Raw genomic sequence first — 20,677 nt, forward strand, 5'->3', positions numbered from 1 at the left:
TATCAAAGCTCTCTTTGAAATTTTGGAGTTCTTTATAAAATGAGGCATAAAATGAATTGATGATATTGAAACAATTCTTAAAATGTGTTAATTCACTTTTAAACTATTACAACTTTGTCACTAGTAAGAAGGAGATTTTTAAATACACAAGTAAATCTAAATAAACCAGAGCCCTCAAAAGCATGAATTGCCAGTTAAACATGTTAATACTCTTTAGAATAAACTCTCATTATTTGAAAAAGTGAAAATGTTGTGTTGTCTGCTGATTTTTTTTCCCAATTATATTGTAAATAGAACATTTCTGGAAAATTTCAAATTTCCACATGTACTTCATATTGATTGGACTATGTCTATTTGGAATTACCTTTATCTGAGTAAATATCTGTTTGAAGCACATAATTAAATATAAGAAAGTATATATTCATTTTATTCTTAAAATTTTGGTAAATAATATTAAATTGCAGTAGTGTTTCTTTGACTAGACATGGCCTTATTTGCTTTTTACTTTTTCTTTCCAGGAAAGGCAAAGAAAAATAATTCCAGTGAAACTTCAGGGAGAAAGGCAGAAATAACTACAGAATTGGAATGCTTCCAGAACATGGAGCTAACATCCTGATTATTAGAGGATCATCTTTTACAGTCACAAGTGCTTTGAGATGAACCTAATCCATCGGTTCCTGCTTCCCCAAAAGGCCACTTCTAATTCTTTCTGAAAATATGGCCACCCGGTAAGATAGGTGATAAACTTTCTTGGCAGTACATTTCAACCTCTAAAATCCACATGAAACTATTCCTCTGAATGTTTACACATTCTAAAATTGTAGTCAGTTTGGAAGTATTCTATCCTGTTTTCTGACATCTGTGGAATACAGTTACCCACAGACTGAAGGATTGAGGAGGCCCTGGGAGTTCTGGACTTTTCTAAGATCACAGGTAATGCTTCCGGTGTGTTAAGGACAATCATCATAAGGGCATTGCCCTGAATTCTGTGGTTCACCCAGGTTTTAACCCTAGGAAAGAAATGTCTATTCATCTAGCCTTCATTTATAAAATTGTACCTTCCCCGTGTCAAAGGTGCTATAATGTAGGCATTAAAATGTGCAAGCCAGGAAGACAGAACTAAAGGACTATTGAAATAAGAGGCATAAATACATCTTTAGAACCCTCTCCAGGATATTATATACAAAGTGATCAATAAGCTTTTTTTAAAGTGAATGAAACATGAACTATGACTTCCAGAACATGGGAATCTAAGTTTTCAGGAAATATGCTAGGACTTTGTTCTGTCAGAGAGACAAAGATGTTACAGAGTGCTGAAATTGTTAGCATATTATTAAACAAAGAAAGTTAGATAGAAGTATTAGAATATGTCATCAGGTTATTTTCTTAACTTATAAATATTCAGATCTAAGCAATCTAAATGACTATATGTAACAATTAGGAGGACTTGGTAAAAACCAGTACCTGCCAACATTCTAAAAATATGTATTGCTAGAAATTAAGATATGAATTTGCAATAAAAAAAAAATGGAACCTGAAGTTCCTCCCACCACCAAATAGCTTATCCAAGAAGTCAGTGTAAAGAATATAATGAGGAAGGAATTCCAGTTCTGGTGCAGTGAGTTAAGAATCCAAAACACAATCAATCCAATCAAAAAATGGGCAGAATATCTAAAGAAACACTTCTCCAAAGAAGACATATAGGTGGCCAAAAAGCACATGAAAAGAGGCACAACATTGCTAGTTATTAGAGAAATGCAAATCAAAACTATGAGGTAACACCTTACACCAATCAGAATGGCAATCATCAAAAAATCTACAAACAATAAATGCTATAGAGGGCATGGAGCAAAGAGAACCTTCTGACACTGTTGGTGGGAATGTAAGTTGGTGCAACCACTATAGAGAACAATATGGACGTTCCTTAAAAAACTAAGCATAAAACTACCATACCACAATGATAACCAATCCCATGCCTGGGCATATATATATGGAGAAAACCATAATTTGAAAAGATACATGCACCCCAGTGTTCATAGGAGCACTATTTACAGTAGCCAAGGTGTAGAAGCAACCAAAATGTCCGGCAAAGAGAAGTGAATAAAGAGCTGTGGTACATGCATACAATGGAAGCTTACTCAGCCATTAAAAAAAAAAATGAAATAATGCCACTTGCAGCAACATGGATGGACCTAGAGATTATCATACTAAGTGACATAAATCAGAAAGACGAAGACAAATATCATATGAGGTCACTAATATGTAGAATCTAATAAAATAATATAAAAGAACTTACAAAACAGAAATAAACTCAAAGATTTTGAAACCAAATTTATGGTTACCAAAGGGGAAATGTGGGGCAGGAGGGATAAATTAGGATGTTGGGATTGGCATATATACACTAGTGTATATAGAAGAAATAGGTAACAAGGACGTACTGTATAGCACAGAGTAATCTATGCAACTGTGTGGTAACCTATGTGGGAAAGAAATCTGAAAAGGAATGTATGTATAACTGATTTACTTTGCTGTACACCTGAAACTAACACAACTTTATAAATCAATAATACCCCAATAAAATTTATTCTAAAAATTCATTTAAAAAATTTTTAAATTAAAAGTTACAAAAAATTTAAAATCCTGGTGATGGCCTTAACCACTTGTATGAAGATAAACAAATAAGACCAACCTCTCTCATATTAAATAAAGCTTTCTATATATTATCCCCCCAAAAAATTAAAAATAAAAAAACAAACCTTCACAAGTTAAAAAAAATAAAAAAGAATCTGATTACATTGGCTTGGGTTGCTGTGGAGGCAGGGTTTGATCCCCACCCTGGTGCAGTGGTTAAGGATCTGATGTTACCATAGCTGCAGCAGCTCAGATTTGATCCCTGGCTCAGGAACTTCCATATGCCATGGGTATGACCATAAGTTAAAAAAAAAAAATATATATATATATATATAATGAGGGAAAAGTGCATATTCTACTTTTTACTGACGATTAATAGAGAAATTATTCATTAACCTTTTGGAACAAAATGACCATATTTCTCTTTGTGGCCTTGAATTCTATTTTCAACAAAATTCAGAGAAAGATCTATCAAGAGAGATGTATTATTAAGCCTAAAATTTTAAGGGCTGTTGTGGTTTTCCTTATTTCTATTTTTTTCTCAAACAGAATTTCATAAGAGATCATGTGGCTTTTTACTGGGTTGTCCTTAATTTGACTGCCATAATGATTCCATAGTGTTATTTACAAACTATTTATTTAGGATCCATAATTAGCATAAGAAAAAGAGAAATTAACATAAAAACAAGTTTCCTTTTCTTATAATATTTATTATACTTTACTTCTGCAGTGGTCTTCTCACTTGGGCAGTTTCTAAATATTTTTGAGATTAGGCACCAGATTTTTCCTAGGTATCCTATTTGTTTTTGCGGCTACTACAGTGTCTGACATGTAGAAAAAACGAGTAATATATAGTAAGTTGAAATTAAACTGAAAGATTAAACATAATCCAAAGAGGGAAGAGAGGAAGCTTATTTCCTCTTTTACACAAAAGTAGTTGAATTCAGATCTATTTAACTTAACAGTTGTAGAACTCAGAGTTCTTGTCAGGTAAACCGATAATAAATTACCCTAAGGAAGCTATACTGTGACTATCATATGCCACATGGCCTCATGGCCCTGTCTACTTAGGAAGCCTCTAGAGTTCTTACTGCCTGAAATGGGTGGGTAAGAGAAAAATATTTCTCAGTCTTACATGCTTTGAAACAAAAACTAAAATGACAAAAATTTGTAATAACTATATTTCCAAGTTCTATTTTGGGTAGAAACACAGATTGAAGATAGTTTGAAATCATGGCCTTAGATGGATTTGAGATATTTGGTTAGAAAACCAAGTTTTTGTGGTTACCAGTATGGCATACTATAATATTTTGTAGGTACCCATCAGTATAAAGAAAAACGGAGAGGAGAGAACCACAGGCCGCTTCATTATTGGTAAGTACCTTATACTCTTATAGAATTTTTTTCTTCCAGTTTTATTGAGATGTAATTGATATCAAACACTGTATAAGGTATAAAGCATAACTGATTTACATATACTGTGAAATGATGACCATGATAAGTTTAGTTAACACCCATCAATTCACAAAGTAACATAAAAGTTTTTTTTCCTGTGATAACTCTTAGGATCTAATTTCTTATCAGTTCTTAAATATACCATGCAGCAGTTTTAACCTCAGTCATCACATTAAAAATATATTTTGTTAACTTTTTAGGGCTGCACCTGCAGCATATGGAAGTTCCCAGGCTAAGGGTCAAATTGGAGCTACAGCTGCTGGCCTATGCAAACTTGGTTTTCTAACCAAATATCTCAACATGGGATCAGAGTCATATCTGCAACATTTACCACAGCTCACAGTAACGCCAGATCCTTAACCCACTGAGCAAAGCCAGGAGTTGAACCTGCATCCTCACAGATCCTAGTCAGGTTAATTACTGCTGAGCCACAATGGGAATTCCAGTCATCACATTTTACATTATATTCTTAGTACTTATTTCTCTTATAACTGGAAGTTTGTACTTTTTGACTGCTTCAGCCAATTCCATTCTACATCCTTGGATTCAAACAATCTTGGATCATGTAGTAATGTAGTATTTACTTCAGAAAAAAAAACATGAGAGTAAATGGACCTGTAATGTTCAGATTATTAGTTAAATAATCAACTCTATATACCATAATTTCTTTATCTCATGATGGACACTTAGGTTGTTTCCCTGTCTTGACTCTTGTAAATACTACCATATGAACACAGAGTGCATATATCTTCTCATTTTTTTGTTTTCTCTGGAAAAAAAACCCAGAGGTGGAATTGCTGTATCATATGATAATTCTCTTTTTAATTTTTTGAGGAATTTCTCTGTCTTCCACAGTGGCTTTAACAATTGATATTCCAACCAACAGTACACAAAGGTTCCTTTTATTCCGTATGTTACCAGTATTTATTATTTTTGTCTTCTTGATAATAGCCATTTTAACAGGCAAGAGGTGATATCTCATTGTGGTTTTGATTTGCAGTGTCATGATGATTTGTGATGTTCGGCATCTTTTCATGTAGCTGTTGACCATTTGAATGTATTTTTGGAAAAATATCTATTCAGTATTTTGCTCAATTCTAGGTTGGATTATTTATTTGCTATTCAGTTGTATAAGTTCTTTACATATTTTGGATATTAACTCCTTTGGATGTGTGGTTTGCAAACATTTTTGCCTGTTCAATAGCTTGCATTTTAATTTTGTTGATTGTTTCTTTTGCTGTGCAGAAGTTTTTTAGTTTGATGTAGTCTCGTTTGCATTATTTTTTTTTTGTCTTTTGTCTTTATAGGGCCACACGTGTGGCATAAGGAGGTTCCTAGGCTAGGGGTCTAATTAGAGCTGTTGCTGCCAGCAACAGCGATAGCCACAGCCACACCAGACCTGAGCCATGTCTGCGACCTACACCATAGCTCATGGCAAAACCAGATCCTTAACCCACTGAGTGAGGCCAGGGATCAAACCTGCAACCTCATGGTTCCTAGTTGGATTCATTTCTGCTGCACTACGACGGGGCACCCCATCATTTGCATATTTTTTATTTCTTTTGATCTAGGTGTTATATCCAAAAAATATTATTGCCAAGACCCATGTCAAGAAATTTTTTCTCTATGTTTCCTTCTAGGATTGTATGGTTTCAGGTTTTATAGTTAAGTTTTTAATCCATTCAAGTTAATTTTTGTGGGTGGTCAAAGATAGGGGTTTATAGTAATTCTTTTACATGTGAATATCCAATTTGTGCATCATTAATTTTGAAGAAATTGTGTTTTCTCTATTATGTTCTTGGATCCTTTATCAAATAGTTGGCCTCATATGTAGGAATTTATTTCCAGGCTCTCAATTCTGTTCCATTTCTTGATGTGTCTTTTTCATTTTTTGCCAGTACCATATCCTTTCAATTATTATAGGTCTGTGGTATAGTTTAAAATTCAGGAATTGTGATACCTCCAGCAATTTTCTTTAGTCTCCATATGGATTTGTCTATTCAGGGTCATTTGTGGTACCATACAAATTCTAGGATTGTTTTTCTACTTCTTTAAAAAATGCTATTGGAATCTTGACAGGGATTTCATTCAGTCTACTGATAGCTTTCTTTTTAGACATGCTCTTCAAGCTATTGTGTGCAAGTGTAAACTAGTAAATTTTAAGAATTTAAATGAAACCTTAACTTTTAAGTCTTTCAATTTAAATACTAAGGAATCAGGATGCTAGGCACTAATAAAAGTACTCTTGCTATTTTGAAATATTACAACTTTAATAGAAAACTTTATCATTTTCTGTAAATAGGATTGAATTACACAAGAAATATTCATTTCTCTTCAGATAAAATGACTTGTCCAGACAATATTTTTAACAATGAAGTCCACAGTGGTTGAAATGGAAAATATTTAGATGTGTGCCCAGGTACTTAAGGAAGTATATGTCTTTCAAGAAACAGATCTCATAATACTAAAGGAAGGAAAAGAATCCAGATTTCCTTTTTACATTTTCTTATATTCCCTAAATGACTGAACAATTTAAGTATATTTTTTCTATATTTTTGGTGTTTTGCTTTGGGATAGTTGTAGAATCACCTGAGTTCTAAGAAATAACACAGAGGGCCCTATACTATAAATCCCAGGGAGGATATGCCATTTTAGAAATCCTTTGACCTTATTTATGTCCATAGTTTAACATGTGCTAATTTTATGTGCTTTTGTTTAGTGCTATTTTATCACATTTATGTGGCCAGTGTGTAAGTGAAGATACAGAACAGTTTCATCAAGGATCACACATGTTGCTCTCTTAAGATACCTGTCTACACCACCACCTCTTATCTCTATGATTTTGTTGTTTAAAGAATGCTATATAAGCAGCATCAAAGAACATGTAACATTTCAAAGACTGACTTTTGATACTTAAGGTAATTTTCAGACTGCATCTATCCAAGCTGTTATGTACATCACAGTCCCTTTCACGATGAATAGTATTTGAAGACATGGGTGTACCACTGTATATTTAACCATTCACATATTAAACATTCCAGTTTGCAGCTATTACAAATGGAGCTGCTACAACTTTTGTTTACAAATACCATGTGAACAAAAGGTTTCATTTATTAGAAATGAATGCCTAAGAGTTCAAATGCTGGATCATATGGAAAGTGCATGTTTAGATTTTTAAAGAAACTGCAACCAGTATTTTAGAGTGGCTGGATCATTTTATATTCCTTGAAGCATTGCATGAATGAAAATTTTGTCTAGATGTGGTAACAGCATTTGGTATTACCACATTTTTTTTTCAGTTTTAATTATTTTGATAGAAACTACTAACACCTTAATTTGGTCTTAATTTGACTTTCTCTTATGGCAGATAATGTTGAGCATATTTTTATGGTCTTATTTTCCACCTATATAGCATTGTCAGTGAAATGTCTATTCATTCATTTTACCTATTTTCCATTTTACTTTGTTTTGTTTTTTACTGTTTTGAGAGACCTTTATATACTCTAGATACAATTATTTGTCAAATGTGTTATTTGAAATATATTTCCCAATTCCTAGTTTATCCGTTTATGTTCTTCACAGGGTCTTTAACAGCCAAAAGGTTCTCATTTTGATGTGGTTTTTATGGACTGTGCTTTTAGTTTCAATTATAAGAATTTTGTAACTAGCCTTAGATCCAAAATATTTTTTCTCCATTTATATCTAAATATTTTATAGTTCCACATTTTAGTTAAATTCTATACAAGATATAACATTTAAGATTAATTTAGGTATAAAATTGCTTCAGTATCATTTGTTGAAAAGTTGCTCCTTTCTTTATAGATTTGCTTTGGTATCCTTGCCAAAACATCAGTTGGGAAAAGATAGGTTGGTTAAACTTCGAGTTCTCTAGTTTGTCCCTTTTGTCTTTTGTGTCTATTTCTCCAGAGATATCATAAAGTCTTGATTTCTATAACTCTATAATAAGCTGTGATGCTGGGTTGAGAAATTTCTTTCATTATATTCTTGTTTTTTCAAAATTCTAGGGCTTGTACATTCCACCCAAGTGTTAAAATAAGCTTTTCTGTGTATAAAAACAGATTGTTAAGATTCTGATAGAGATTGCATTAAACATATGGATCAGCTTAGAAATAATTAAGATCATATCCTTCTGGTAAATTTTCTAATTCATAAACACAGTGTCTGTCTCCATTGGCTTAGAACTTCTTTGATTTCTTTAATCCACATTTTGGAATATTCATGGTATAGACAGTCTATGTGTTTTCTTAAATTTATACGCATATGACTTCATCAGAGGAACCATAAATATTTTTACATGCTTAATTTTGGTTTTCATGAGACATTTATTAACCTATAGAGACAGTTAACTTTGTATTTTGATATATTGTCTGGCAACCTTGCCAAACTCACTTAATAGCTTTGAGAAGATTTTTTTTTTTTTTTTGTAGATCTTGGGATTTTCTAATGAGACAACCAGTCACCTGCATGTGCAATTTTTTCTTACTTTCCAATATATATGCAATTTATTTTAGCTTAGTTCAGTGGCTACAATTTCCAGTATTATGCTGAATGTATTGTCGAGAGTAGATCTCCTAGAGTGACTCCAATCAGAAAATGGTCAACAGTTCACCACTAAGTATGACGTTCATTGTAGATACACACACACACACACTCATTCCTATTAACTTTGGGAATTCTCCTTTATTATCAGTTTGTTGAAGGTTTTTATAATAAATAGGTATCAATTTTGTCAAATGATTTTTCTTTGTCAGTTGCTTATGATCATATGTTTTTTTTCCTATAGCCTATTACTATGGTTGATTATATTGACTAATTTTTAAATATTGAACTAGCCTTACATACCTGGAAGAAACCCTATTCAGTGCATTATTTTCTATATATCACTGGATTTAATTTATTAATATTGTCTAGAGGATTTTTGCATCTATGTGCTTGAGAGATTTTGGTCTATAGTTTTCCTTTTTGCACTATCTTTGATTATGGAATCAGGATGATAGTATTCTTATCAAATGAGCTGGGAAGGGTTCTCTAGTGACCTTTATTCTGGATTTTATAAAATTGATGTTTATTCTTCTTTAAATGCATGCGTGAATCCTCCAGTGAAAGCATGAGAACTGAAGTATATGTATTTGGAAGAAGTGAAATTATAAAATTTATTTTCTTCAAAGGTAATGGGTCTGTTCAGAATACCTATATTAATTTTGCGAATTTGTGATTTTCAAATTTGGGAAATGGCTTAGGAACTGTTATGCCCTTCCCTTTCTGAATTTGATATTTATATCTTCTCTCATATTTGTCAGTATTTCTAGATATTTATCAACTTTATTGATTTCGTTGAACAAACCTTTGATACATTGATTTTCTCAGGTTTATTTTTTCAGGTTCAATTTTATTAATTTCTACTTTTATTATTTATTTCCTTATCCCTACATTGGATTTAATTTTTTTTTCTCTTTTTTTAGTCTCTTGAAGTAGAAATTGGGTTACGGATTAAAAATATTTCCTCCTTTTTTTCCTCTCAGAAATAATGCATTTGTGTCCTACATATATTGATATATTGCATTTTCACCCAATTCCATCTATTTTTGTCACTAACTTTGAAACTCCGTCTTTGATTACTGCAAAGTTTGTTAGTTATTTTCCATGTGTTCAGAGATTTTCTTATTGTATTTCTGTTATTTATTATTTGATTTTACTGTGGTCAGGAAACGGAGTATGACTGATTGGAACTTATTGAAGGTAGTTAAGATTTGTTTTGTTATTAAGATATGTTCTATTTTTGATGTATTCCATAAACAGATAAAAATTATATGTATTAAGATGCTATTGGGTAGAGTATTCTTTAAATGGTAGTTAGATCCTTCACATAGCTTAACATCATTCTCAGTAGTGAAAAGTGCAAGAATTCCTGCTAAGATCAGGAACAAGACAAGGATGTCTGCTCTCACCACTACTATCAACATAGTTTTGGATGTCCTTGTGATGGAAATCAGAGAAGTAAAAGAGATAAAAGGAATCCAAATTGGAAGGGAATAAGTAAAACTATCACTGTTTGCAGATGACATGATACTATAACTAGAAAATCCTAAAGATGCTACCAGAAAACTGTTAGAGCTCATCAATGAATTTGGTAAAGTTGCAGGATCCAAAATTAATACACATAAATCAACTGCATTTCTATATACTAACAATGAAAGATCAGAAAGAGAATTTAGGGAAACAATCCCATTAACCATTGCATAAAAAAGAAACAAAAATAGCTAGGAATAACCCTATGTAAAGAGACAAAAGACCTGTGCTCTAAAAACTATGACACTGATGAAAGAAAGAAAATACAGCTAGATGAAAGAAATCAAAGATGACACAGACAAAATCGAAAGATATACCATGCTCTTGGATTGGAGGAGTCAATATTATCAAAATGATTATACTTCCCAAGGCAATCTACACATGCAGTGCAATCCCTAAAGTTTGTTTGAAAGCACAAAAGAATGAGAATATCCAAAGCCATCCTGAGGGGCGGGGAAAAAAATGGAGCTGGACGAATCAGGCTACCTAACTTAAGACTATACTACAAAGCTACACTTATCAAGACTGTATTATACGGCACAAAAACAGAAATATAGATCAGTGGAACAGGATAGAGAGCCCCAAATTAAACCCACGCACCCAGAGTCAACTAATCTAAGATAAAGGAGTAAAGAATATACAATGGAGAAAAGACAAATGGGATCTAATTAAACTTAAAAGGTTTGCACAGCAAAGGAAAGCCTAAACAAAATGAAAAGAAAACCCAGAGAATGGGAGAAAATATTTGCATATTTATCCCGAATGATAAGGGATTAATCTCTAAAATATATAAATACCTTGGGCAGCTCAATATCAAACAATCCCATCAAAAAATGGGCAGAATATCTAAACAATTCTCCAAAGAATACGTACAGATTGTTCAAAAACACATGAAAGATATTCAAAATCACCAATTATTAGAGAAATGCAAATTAAAACTACTATGAGGGTACCACCCTACACCAGCCAGAATGGTCATTATCAAAAAGTCTACAAGCAGTAAATGCTGGAGAGGGTGTGGAGAAAAGGGAACGCTCTTATATTGTGGGTGGGAATGTAAATTAGTGCAACCACTATGGAAAACAGTATAGAGATTCCTCAAAAAACTAAAGATAGAATTACCATTTGATCCAGCAATTCCACTTTTGGGCATCTATCCAGAGAAAACCATGACTCAAAATGATACATGTAACCCTATGTTCATTGCAGCACTCTATACAATAGTGAAAACATAGAAGCAACCTTAATGTACATCGACAGAGGGGTAGATAAAGTAGATGTGGTACACATACACAATGGAATATTACTCAGCCATAAAAATGAATGAAATAATGGTATTTGCAGCAACATGGATGGACCTAGAAATTATCATGCTATGTAAAGTTATTCAGTGACACAAATGTCATAGGCTATCACTTACATGTGGAATCTAAAAAAAAGATACAATGAACTTCTTTGTAGAGCAGACAATGACTCACAGACTTTGAAAAACTTACGGTTACCAAAGGAGACAGGTTTGAGGGAGAGGGATGATATGGGTATTTGGGATGGAAATGCTGTTAAATTGGGTCATAATGATCACTGTACAACTATAAATATAATAAAATTCCTTGATTTTAAAAGCTAGTGGTATATTGAAAGGAAAAAAACAAAGAAGGAGTAAAAGATATGGCTGTTGAAAATAAGAAAAAGAAGTATACTTCTAAAAAATTATTAGGAGTGTAGTTATACTTGGAGATACTCTTCAAAACTGAAATGTTGTAACAAGCATGCTCTTTATCCATCTGAAAAAGATAATTCAAATAAGAATGTTAAATTATTTGAGCAAATGTTTTGGGAAAAGATTGGGAGTATGGGACGCTGACAACAGGAAAATATAAAATCTTCAAACTCTAGGAAATGTGTAGCAGCTAATGGTTTAAATTAAACCTGGTATAAGAAACTATCTAGAAACTTGAGTATGGAAGTGATTTACAAGTTTCTTTTAGGTAAAGTTATTTGATTCTAGGGCAAAGTAGAATGCTCATATAACAGCGAAAAATCAGCACTGTAACAAACAAAATTTCAGCCTCCTTGACCTTACTCATAGGCACATAGACACAGTATAAAGTTGAAATGTCTCCAAATGTGCCTACAAAGTCAAAATGTGTAATAGAAATGGTTGTCAAAGAGTTTTACTCTTAATTCATAAAAATCAATATAATTCTGAGGGAGAAAAATAGTAGCCTATTGCCTTTGTTGTGAAGACGAACGGAGACCACTTTCCACATGAAAAAAATAATGCTTAATCAGTAATAGAATGTAATTCTGACACAGACTGGGAGGAGAACTAAGAACTGGTTGAGTTTTTAACTATTAATTAGAAGGATCACAACAAAAACTGAGTATATACACAGTGACTTCAGTTTCACTGAGGTAATTGACATATGCAGTGTACAGAGTACAGCATGACTTAACATACATATGTAACAATGTATATATGTAAACATAACATATAAATGTATATGCTGAAAATGATTATCTAAGTTAACATTTATCACCTCATATAGTTACAAAACAGTTTTTCCCTTGGAATGAGAACATTAAGGATTTACTCTCAGAAACTTTAAATAGACCATACAACAGTATTAACCATAGTACTCCTTTCCTCAGTACTTACTCATCCTCTCCTCAGTACTTACTCATCTAATAATAATAAGTTTGTACCTTTGACCACCTTCACCAAATTTCCCACAACTCCCATTCCCAGGCTTTGACAAACACATATCTTTTACTATGAACATAGTTGTTTTAAATTCCACGACAGTATTTATCATCCTCTATCTTAGCCCATTACATAATGCCCTTAAGATTTGTCCATGTTGTCACAAATAGCACAATTTCCTTATTTATGCTTCTATGAACATGTAAATGCAGATAGCTCTGTGAGGGTCTTACTTCAATATATTTGGATATACATCCAGAATTAGGATGGCTAGATCATCTGATAGTTCTATTTTTCATTTCTAAAAGGATCTCTATATTGGTTTCCATAATGGTTGTACAAATTGACAGTCCCACCACTGGTGCACAAGAGTTCTCTTTTTTCTACATCCTCACCAGCATTTGTAATCTCTCATGTTTTAATAAGGCCATTCCAACAGACATGAAGTAATATCTCATTGTGGTTTTCATTTGTATTTAACTAATGATCAGTGATGTTGAATACTTTTTTTCATGTACCTGTTGGCCAATTTATATCTCCTTTGGAATAATGTCTATTCAGGAATTTTGGCCATTTTTTCTTTTTTTTTTGTTACTTATTTTTATGAGTTTTGTAATATAGTTTGGATTTTACTCCCTTATCAGATATGATTTGCAAATATTTTCTCCTATTCCATATGTTGTTTTCCATTTTGTTGATGTTTTCCTTTACCAAGCAGAACGATTTTAGTTTGATGTAGTCCTACCTCTTAATTTTAGATTTTGTTGCTTGTGCTTTAAGTGTCATATTCCAAAAATTGTTGCCCAGACCCCTGTCAAGAATATCTTTCTCTATATTTTTTTCTAGTACTTTTCTGGTTTCAGGTCTTACATTTAAATCTTTAATCCATTTTGAGTTAATTTTGCAAGGGGTGAAAGACAGGGGTCTAGTTTCATTGTTTTCCAAGTGAATATCCAATTTTACTAGCTCCATTTATTGAAGAGACTGTCTTTTCTCATTGAGTATTCTTGACTCCTTTGTCAAATAGTACTTGATTGCATATGCATAGCTTTATTTCTGGACTTTTGATCCTGCTTCATTGCTCTATGGGTCTATTTTTATGCAGTACCATAGTGTTTACTATAGCTTTGAAATACAGTTTGGAATCTGGAAGTGAATACTTTGTCTTTTGTTCCTTCCCAGATTCCTTCAGCTATTTGGAGTCTTTTACAGTTGCATGTGTATTTTTGGATTTTTTTTCTCCTTCTATAAAAAATTACATTGGAATTTAGATTCAGTAGAATCCCTACCAATAGACAACTGTGTGTAGTATACACATTTTAACAGTATTAATTCTTCCAATCCATCACAAGATATCTTACCATTTTTTGCTTTTGTCCTTCAATGTCTTTTATCAGTGTCTTACAGTTTTAAGCAAGTCTAGAGATCTTTCACTTCCTTGGTTTAAGTATTTGTTCTCTTGATGCTATTATAAATGAGATCATTTTATTTCTCATTCAGATCATTTGTTTTAGTGTATACACATGCTACTGATTTTTATTTTATTTTTGTCTTTTTCGCCATTTCTTGGGCCGCTCCTGCGGCATATGGAGGTTCCCAGGCTAGGGGTCGAATCGGAGCTGTAGCCGCTGGCCTACACCAGAGCCACAGCAACGCGGGATCCGAGCCGCATCTGCAACCTACACCACAGCTTACGGCAACGCCGGATCCTTAACCCACTGAGCAAGGGCAGGGACCGAACCCGCAACTTCATGGTTCCTAGTCGGATTCGTTAACCACTGCACCACGACGGGAACTCCCGTGCTACTGATTTTTGTATGTTGGTTTTGTATGTTGCAACTTTACTAAACTTGTTTACTCGTTCTAGCAGTTTTTTTGGTGGAGTCTTCAGAATTTTCTATATGTAAAGTCATGTTTTCTGCAGATGGAGACAATTTTACTTCTTTCATTCCGATTCTAAAGCCTAACTAGTACTATATGACTAGAAGTGGTAAGAGTAGATACTCTCATCTTGCTCCTGATCTTAGAGAAGAGTTTCACCCTTTCACCAGGGAATATGATGTTAGCTGTGGGTTCATTTTTTATGGCCTTCTGTATGTTGAGGTATGTTTATTCTGTATCTAATTGGCTTAGAGTTCTTATCATAAATAAATATATTGAATTTTTGTGCAGTGACCTTTCAGCATACATTGAGATGATCATATACATTTTATATTTCCTTCTATTAATGTGGTGTATCACACTTATTGATTTGCTTATATTGGAACCATCCTTGCATTCCTAAGGATGAATCCCACTTTAATATAGTGTATGACCCTCCCCCCCTTTTTTTAGGGCTGCACCTGTGGCATATAGAATTTCCCAGGCTAAGAGTCTAATCACAGCTACAGCTGCTGGCCTGCATTACAGCCACAGCAACACAGGATCAAAGCCATGTCTGTGACATACACTACCGCTCACAGCAACACAGGATCCTTAACCCACTGAGTGCAGCCAGGGATCAAACCCACTTTCTCATTGATACTAGTAAATGCTGCTGAATTCAATATGCTAATATTTTGTTGAGAATTTTTACATGTATGTTCATGAAAAATATTGGCTTATAGTTTTCTTATGATGTATTATATGACATTGGTGTCAGGGTCATACTGGCCTTGTAACATGAGTTTAAGAGTGTACCCTCCTTTTCAATTTCCTAGGAGAGTTTGAAGATGTTGGCATTATTCCTTTAAAATGTTTGGTAGAATTAACTAGTAAAATCATCTGTTCCTGGGTATGTTTTCTGTTTAGAGGTTTGCAATTCCTTACTAGTAATTGGTCTATTCATACTTTCTATTTCTTCCTCACGGAGTTTTGGTAGGTTGTATGTTTCTAAGAATTTATCCATTTCTTCTAGGTTGTACAGTTTATTGACATATAGTTATTCATAGTGGTCTGTATTATCCTGTAGATGTCTATGATATCAGTTGTAATGTCTCATTTCATTTATAATATTATTGACTTGGGCCTTGTCTTTTTTCTTGGTTAGTCTAATATTTGCCAGTTTGCTTTATTTTTTTAAAGAATCAACTCTTGGTTTTATTAATCTTTTCTATTGTTTTCCTTTTCCCTATTTCATGTTTTCCTCCTCTAATGTTTAACATTTTTCCATCTGTTAACTTTCAGCTTTGTTTTTCTTTTTCTAGTTCCATGAGGTGTAAAGTTAGATTGTTTGAAGTTTTCTTTTTTTTTTTTTTTTGATGTTTGTATTTATGGTCATAAACATCCCTCATACTGCTCTTGCTGCATCTCATAAATTTTCGTATGTTGTATTACCCTTTTCATTTGTCTCTGTATTTTTAAATTTTTCCCTTAATTTCTTCTGTAGCCCATTAGTTATTCAACAGGGTATTGTTTACTTTTCATGCATTCATAGCTTTTCCAGTTTTCCTCTTATTATTAATTTCTAGTTTCATACTGTTGTGCTTATAGAAGGTACATAGCATGACTTTAATCTTGAGTTTACAAAGATATATTTTGTGCCCTTACATATGATCTATCCTCCAAATATTCCACGTGGGCTTTAAAAATCATGTGTATTCTGATGTTTGAATATCCTATATATATTTGTTAGGCTTACTTGGTTTATAGCATTCAAATCTTTTTTATTCTCTGTTTGGATGACCTATCCGTTTCTGAGAGTGAAGTATTAAATTACTCAACCATTACTGTACTGCTGTTTATTTCTCGTTAGTTCTATATTTGCTTTATATATTTAGGTGCACCAATACTGAGTATATATTAACCATTGTTATATCTTCTTGATGGGCTGACCCCTTCATCCCTATATAATGACCTACTTTGTCACTTTTTTTTTTTTTTCGTCTTTTTGCCTTTTCTAGGGCCGCTCCCGCGGCACATGGAGGTTCCCAGGCTAGGGGTCCAAACAGAACTGCAGCCGCCGGCCTACGCCAGAGCCACAGCAATGCGGGATTCAAGCAGTGTCCGCAACCCACACCACAGCTCATGGCAATGCCAGATCCTTAACCCACTGAGCGAGGCCAAGAATCGAACCTGCAACCTCATGGTTCCTAGTCAGATTCATTAACCACTGCACCACACCAGGAACTCCTACTTTGTCATTTTTAAAAATCATTTTAAAGTAAATTTTATCTAATATAGCTATCCTTACTTTTTTCAGTTACCATTTGCTTAAAATATCTTGTTCCATCCTTTACTTTCAGTCTATGTGTCTTTAAAGCTAAAAGGCTTCTCTTATAGGCAGCATATTGTTAGATTTTTTTTATTAATTCAGTTACTCTTGCTTTTGATTGGAGAATTTAGTCAATTAACTTTTGAAATAATTACTGATAATTAAGGACCTACTATTGCCATTTTGTAAATTGTTCTTTGTTTTGTAGATCTATTGTTCCTTGATTCTAATACTGATATCCTCTTTTGTAATTTGATGACTTTTAATATCAGTATGGTTTGGCATCTTTATCAGGTTCTTTTGTGTGACTCCTATGGGTTTTTCTTTTGGAATTACCATGAGGTTTACATAAAATATGTTAATTACAATACCTTAGTTGGAACTGGTAAGAGCTTAAATAGCATCTGTAAACTACATTTTTTCACCTCTACCCATTCATACTTCATATAATTATTACAGCTTCAATTTGGAGATTATGTATCAAATAATAGATCACAATTATTTTAATACACATTTTTTAAACTTTTAAACTAGAGTTATAAGTGAATTATGCACCATAATTACTATATTAAAGATATGACCTTGATTATATATTCATTACCAGTGAGTTTTACTCTACCTTTATAGGTTTTTATAATGTTAATTGATGTCCTTTTATTTCCACTTGAAGAAATCCCTTTACCATTTCTTGCAAGGAAGATCTAGTTTTGATGAATTCCCTCACCTTTTGTTTGTTACAGAAATTATCTTTCCTGCATTTCTGAAGATCAGCTTTGCTCTTCTTTTGTTCAGGTATAGTATTCTTGCTTGAGAATTTTTTGTTTCAATGCTTTGAGTATATCATCTATTTCTCCCTGGTCTGGTCCCTTGCCCAAGCAAGACTTCAGGAAAGGATCCTGAGTTGCCTGGATTCTCATATCAGGCTTCCTCAGCTAGCAGGACAGGGTACTATACTCACCAGAAGATAGGGCTATGCATTAGCCTCCCTGCCCTGGCAGAGCGGGAGAAAGTGCCCCCAGGTGTCCAGCATGGCTCCTTGTTTAGGGACCTGAATCATGCAGGACTATGCACTGAATTCCCTGGCCAGACAGAACCCACTGGTTTTGCTTTGCTCCCTGCTCAAATGCCACTGTAAGTGAAGCTATAGGATGGGCTATTCATGTGCCAGTGTACTCTAAGTCAGGTTCCCTAGTGGGCTGTCTAAAGGCTGTATTCAGCAAATGGTATAGTTACAAATTAATTTTCTACCAGATAGCTCCCAAGACTGGTAAGGCTCTTGTTTGGGGATCAAATTAGATCTCTTCACTCATTTCTTTGGTTTAACAGGCTACTGTCTTAGCTCTGCACATGGGAAGGGCCTCTGGCCAGGCTCTCTGCTCAAGTTCTGCTGTAAACAGGGTTGTGGGATGGGCTACACAGACTCCTGAGATTTCTGGCTAGGTTTCTTGGTCGGACCAGACTGAAGGCTGTATTTAGCTTTGGGCAGGGCTATAAATTATCTCCCTAAGTAGTTGAGAATGAAGAACAGGCCTCAGGCCCACCATGGCTGTTCAGGAACCAAATCAGGCAGAACTGCATACTAAGCTCTCTGGCCAGACCAGGCCACTGTCTTTACTCTGCAGATGTAGGGAAACTAGCTAGGTTAGTGTGTAATCAGGATTACTAGATCAGCTATGCAGATTCCTGGCATCTCCTGTGTCAAGTTTCCTGGTCAGCAGCGCTAAAGACTGTACTTAGCAGTGGACAGGGATACAGATTAGCTTTCCTGCCAGGCCAGAGAGGCAAACCAGCGCCCAAAGCTAGCCAGGCTCTTTGTTTGGCATCTCAAATCAGTCAGGCCGATAGCCTACCACATTCTCTGGTCAGTACTCCACTGTTATGGTTCTTCAGATGAGCAAAGCTGCTGGTAGGATTTTGACTTGGGTGTTTTTAGGGTATTATAAACCACACCCCTTTTCTCCATCACATTCTGATTCCCAGTGGTCAAGCCATGCAGAACCCCCTGTGATTCCTGTCAGGTATGACCAGAACAGACCTCCTGAAAAGCAACATGCAATGCTGGTGGAACTGGATGTCTACCCTGGGCTCTCTTTTTCCCACTGGAGAAATGATAGGCTCATGGGGGATTTCAGTGCTGTGATGTACTTTTTTGGGGATGAGGATTGTGGTCAGAATGTAGCCATTCCTCTTACTCTTTTAATGCAATCCCTCTCAGACTCTGGGTTGTAGGAGGTGCCTCATCCTTAGCCCCATGTTCTTAGATTTTCATAGTGGTGTCTTGTGAATGAATAGTTATTAACAGGTGTTCTTGTCTAGGGGAGTGAAGTTAGCAGTAATATGTTACCATTTTGCTGCTGTCACTCCACAATGTTAAAATTTATTTAAATATATGATTTTTAAATGCCTTTTACAATGAGCTGTTGAAGGGTGCCATTTAGAATTTTTATTCATACATGTATTGAATATGGTATTTTAGGTAGATGCTGAAGTAAATATATGTAGGTACATGTGTATGTATATGTGTATATGTATCCGTAATTTAATATCTATGTAGATGAAATCAAAACAAGTTCTTCTGTGGCTTTATTTCAGTTCTACAACAGAGACTTTGTTTTTTAAAAACTAACTTGAATTTTTCTTTTGACTTTTTATTGTAAAGTAATACACAGAGAAATCAATACAAAAATGAATATCTTAGTGAAATATTATAAAATGAACACATCTGTTATCAGTACTCAGCCTCGGGAGTATTGTCAGGCAACTCAGAAGCACTTCTTTTTGTGCAAATATCAATCACACATTCTTCAACCTCTCAAAAGTAACTACTATTCTGACATACCTAGTAATCATTTCCCTACATTTCTTTTTGAATTCATCACCTCAGTATATAATTCTAGGTATTATAATTTTGTTTTGCATGTTTACTATCTTGGTATTTTGTTTATTTTAATCTAAAGATTTCTACTTCACATTATTTCCTTATGGTTTTCATCTGTTTAAGATATAAAACCATTCACTCTAGGATTTCTTACAGTCTGGATTTTGCTCATTGTGTACACAAGGTGTGTGCTAGCAATTTATTCACTCATTTTTAATTATTGCAAATTGAACTTGGACCCAAAGGCATGATCAGAATCAGGTACAGTCTCTTTGGCATGGGTATAGATTCACCTGTGCTCCTTTGTGCAGAAGCATTTGTTTGGATTTTCACTCTCTTCTGATGTTAAAATGCATAGGGGCTCAATATCTAGAGGAAGTTTTCAAGATGGCTCTATTTTCATTGTTATTTTGCTTTTCATTATTAACTACAATATCTTTAAAAAGTGATATTATTGTTCATTTATATCTGAATATCCACCAGATAGGAAAAGGTGCATAAAAATGGTTATTTCTTATATTTTATCTGGTTTATACAAAAATTAATTCCTGTCATCCTCAGAAGATCGTAAATTATATTTTAAGTTCTTTTTTGTAATACAATTATAAACTGAGATTTAAACATATTTGGTGGGATTCCATTCATGGCAATTCTTACTTATTAAGTTCAAATGTCCCCTCTTTAGACAGTGGTGGTCTTCCCAAATTGCTTCTTGTGTCCTTTTGGT

The 20,677-nt window shown here is 34.0% G+C and overlaps 1 long non-coding RNA gene across 1 annotated transcript; it reads left to right on the forward strand.

Annotated features, from left to right (window-relative positions):
* LOC110255611 lies at positions 519–18,053 on the forward strand. Its single transcript, XR_002336155.1, has 3 exons — positions 519–728; positions 3,948–4,005; positions 17,813–18,053. It is a non-coding gene; the product is annotated as an uncharacterized LOC110255611 (long non-coding RNA).

Source organism: Sus scrofa, chromosome 10, assembly GCF_000003025.6.
Source record: "Sus scrofa isolate TJ Tabasco breed Duroc chromosome 10, Sscrofa11.1, whole genome shotgun sequence".
Taxonomy (NCBI): Eukaryota; Metazoa; Chordata; class Mammalia; order Artiodactyla; family Suidae; genus Sus; species Sus scrofa.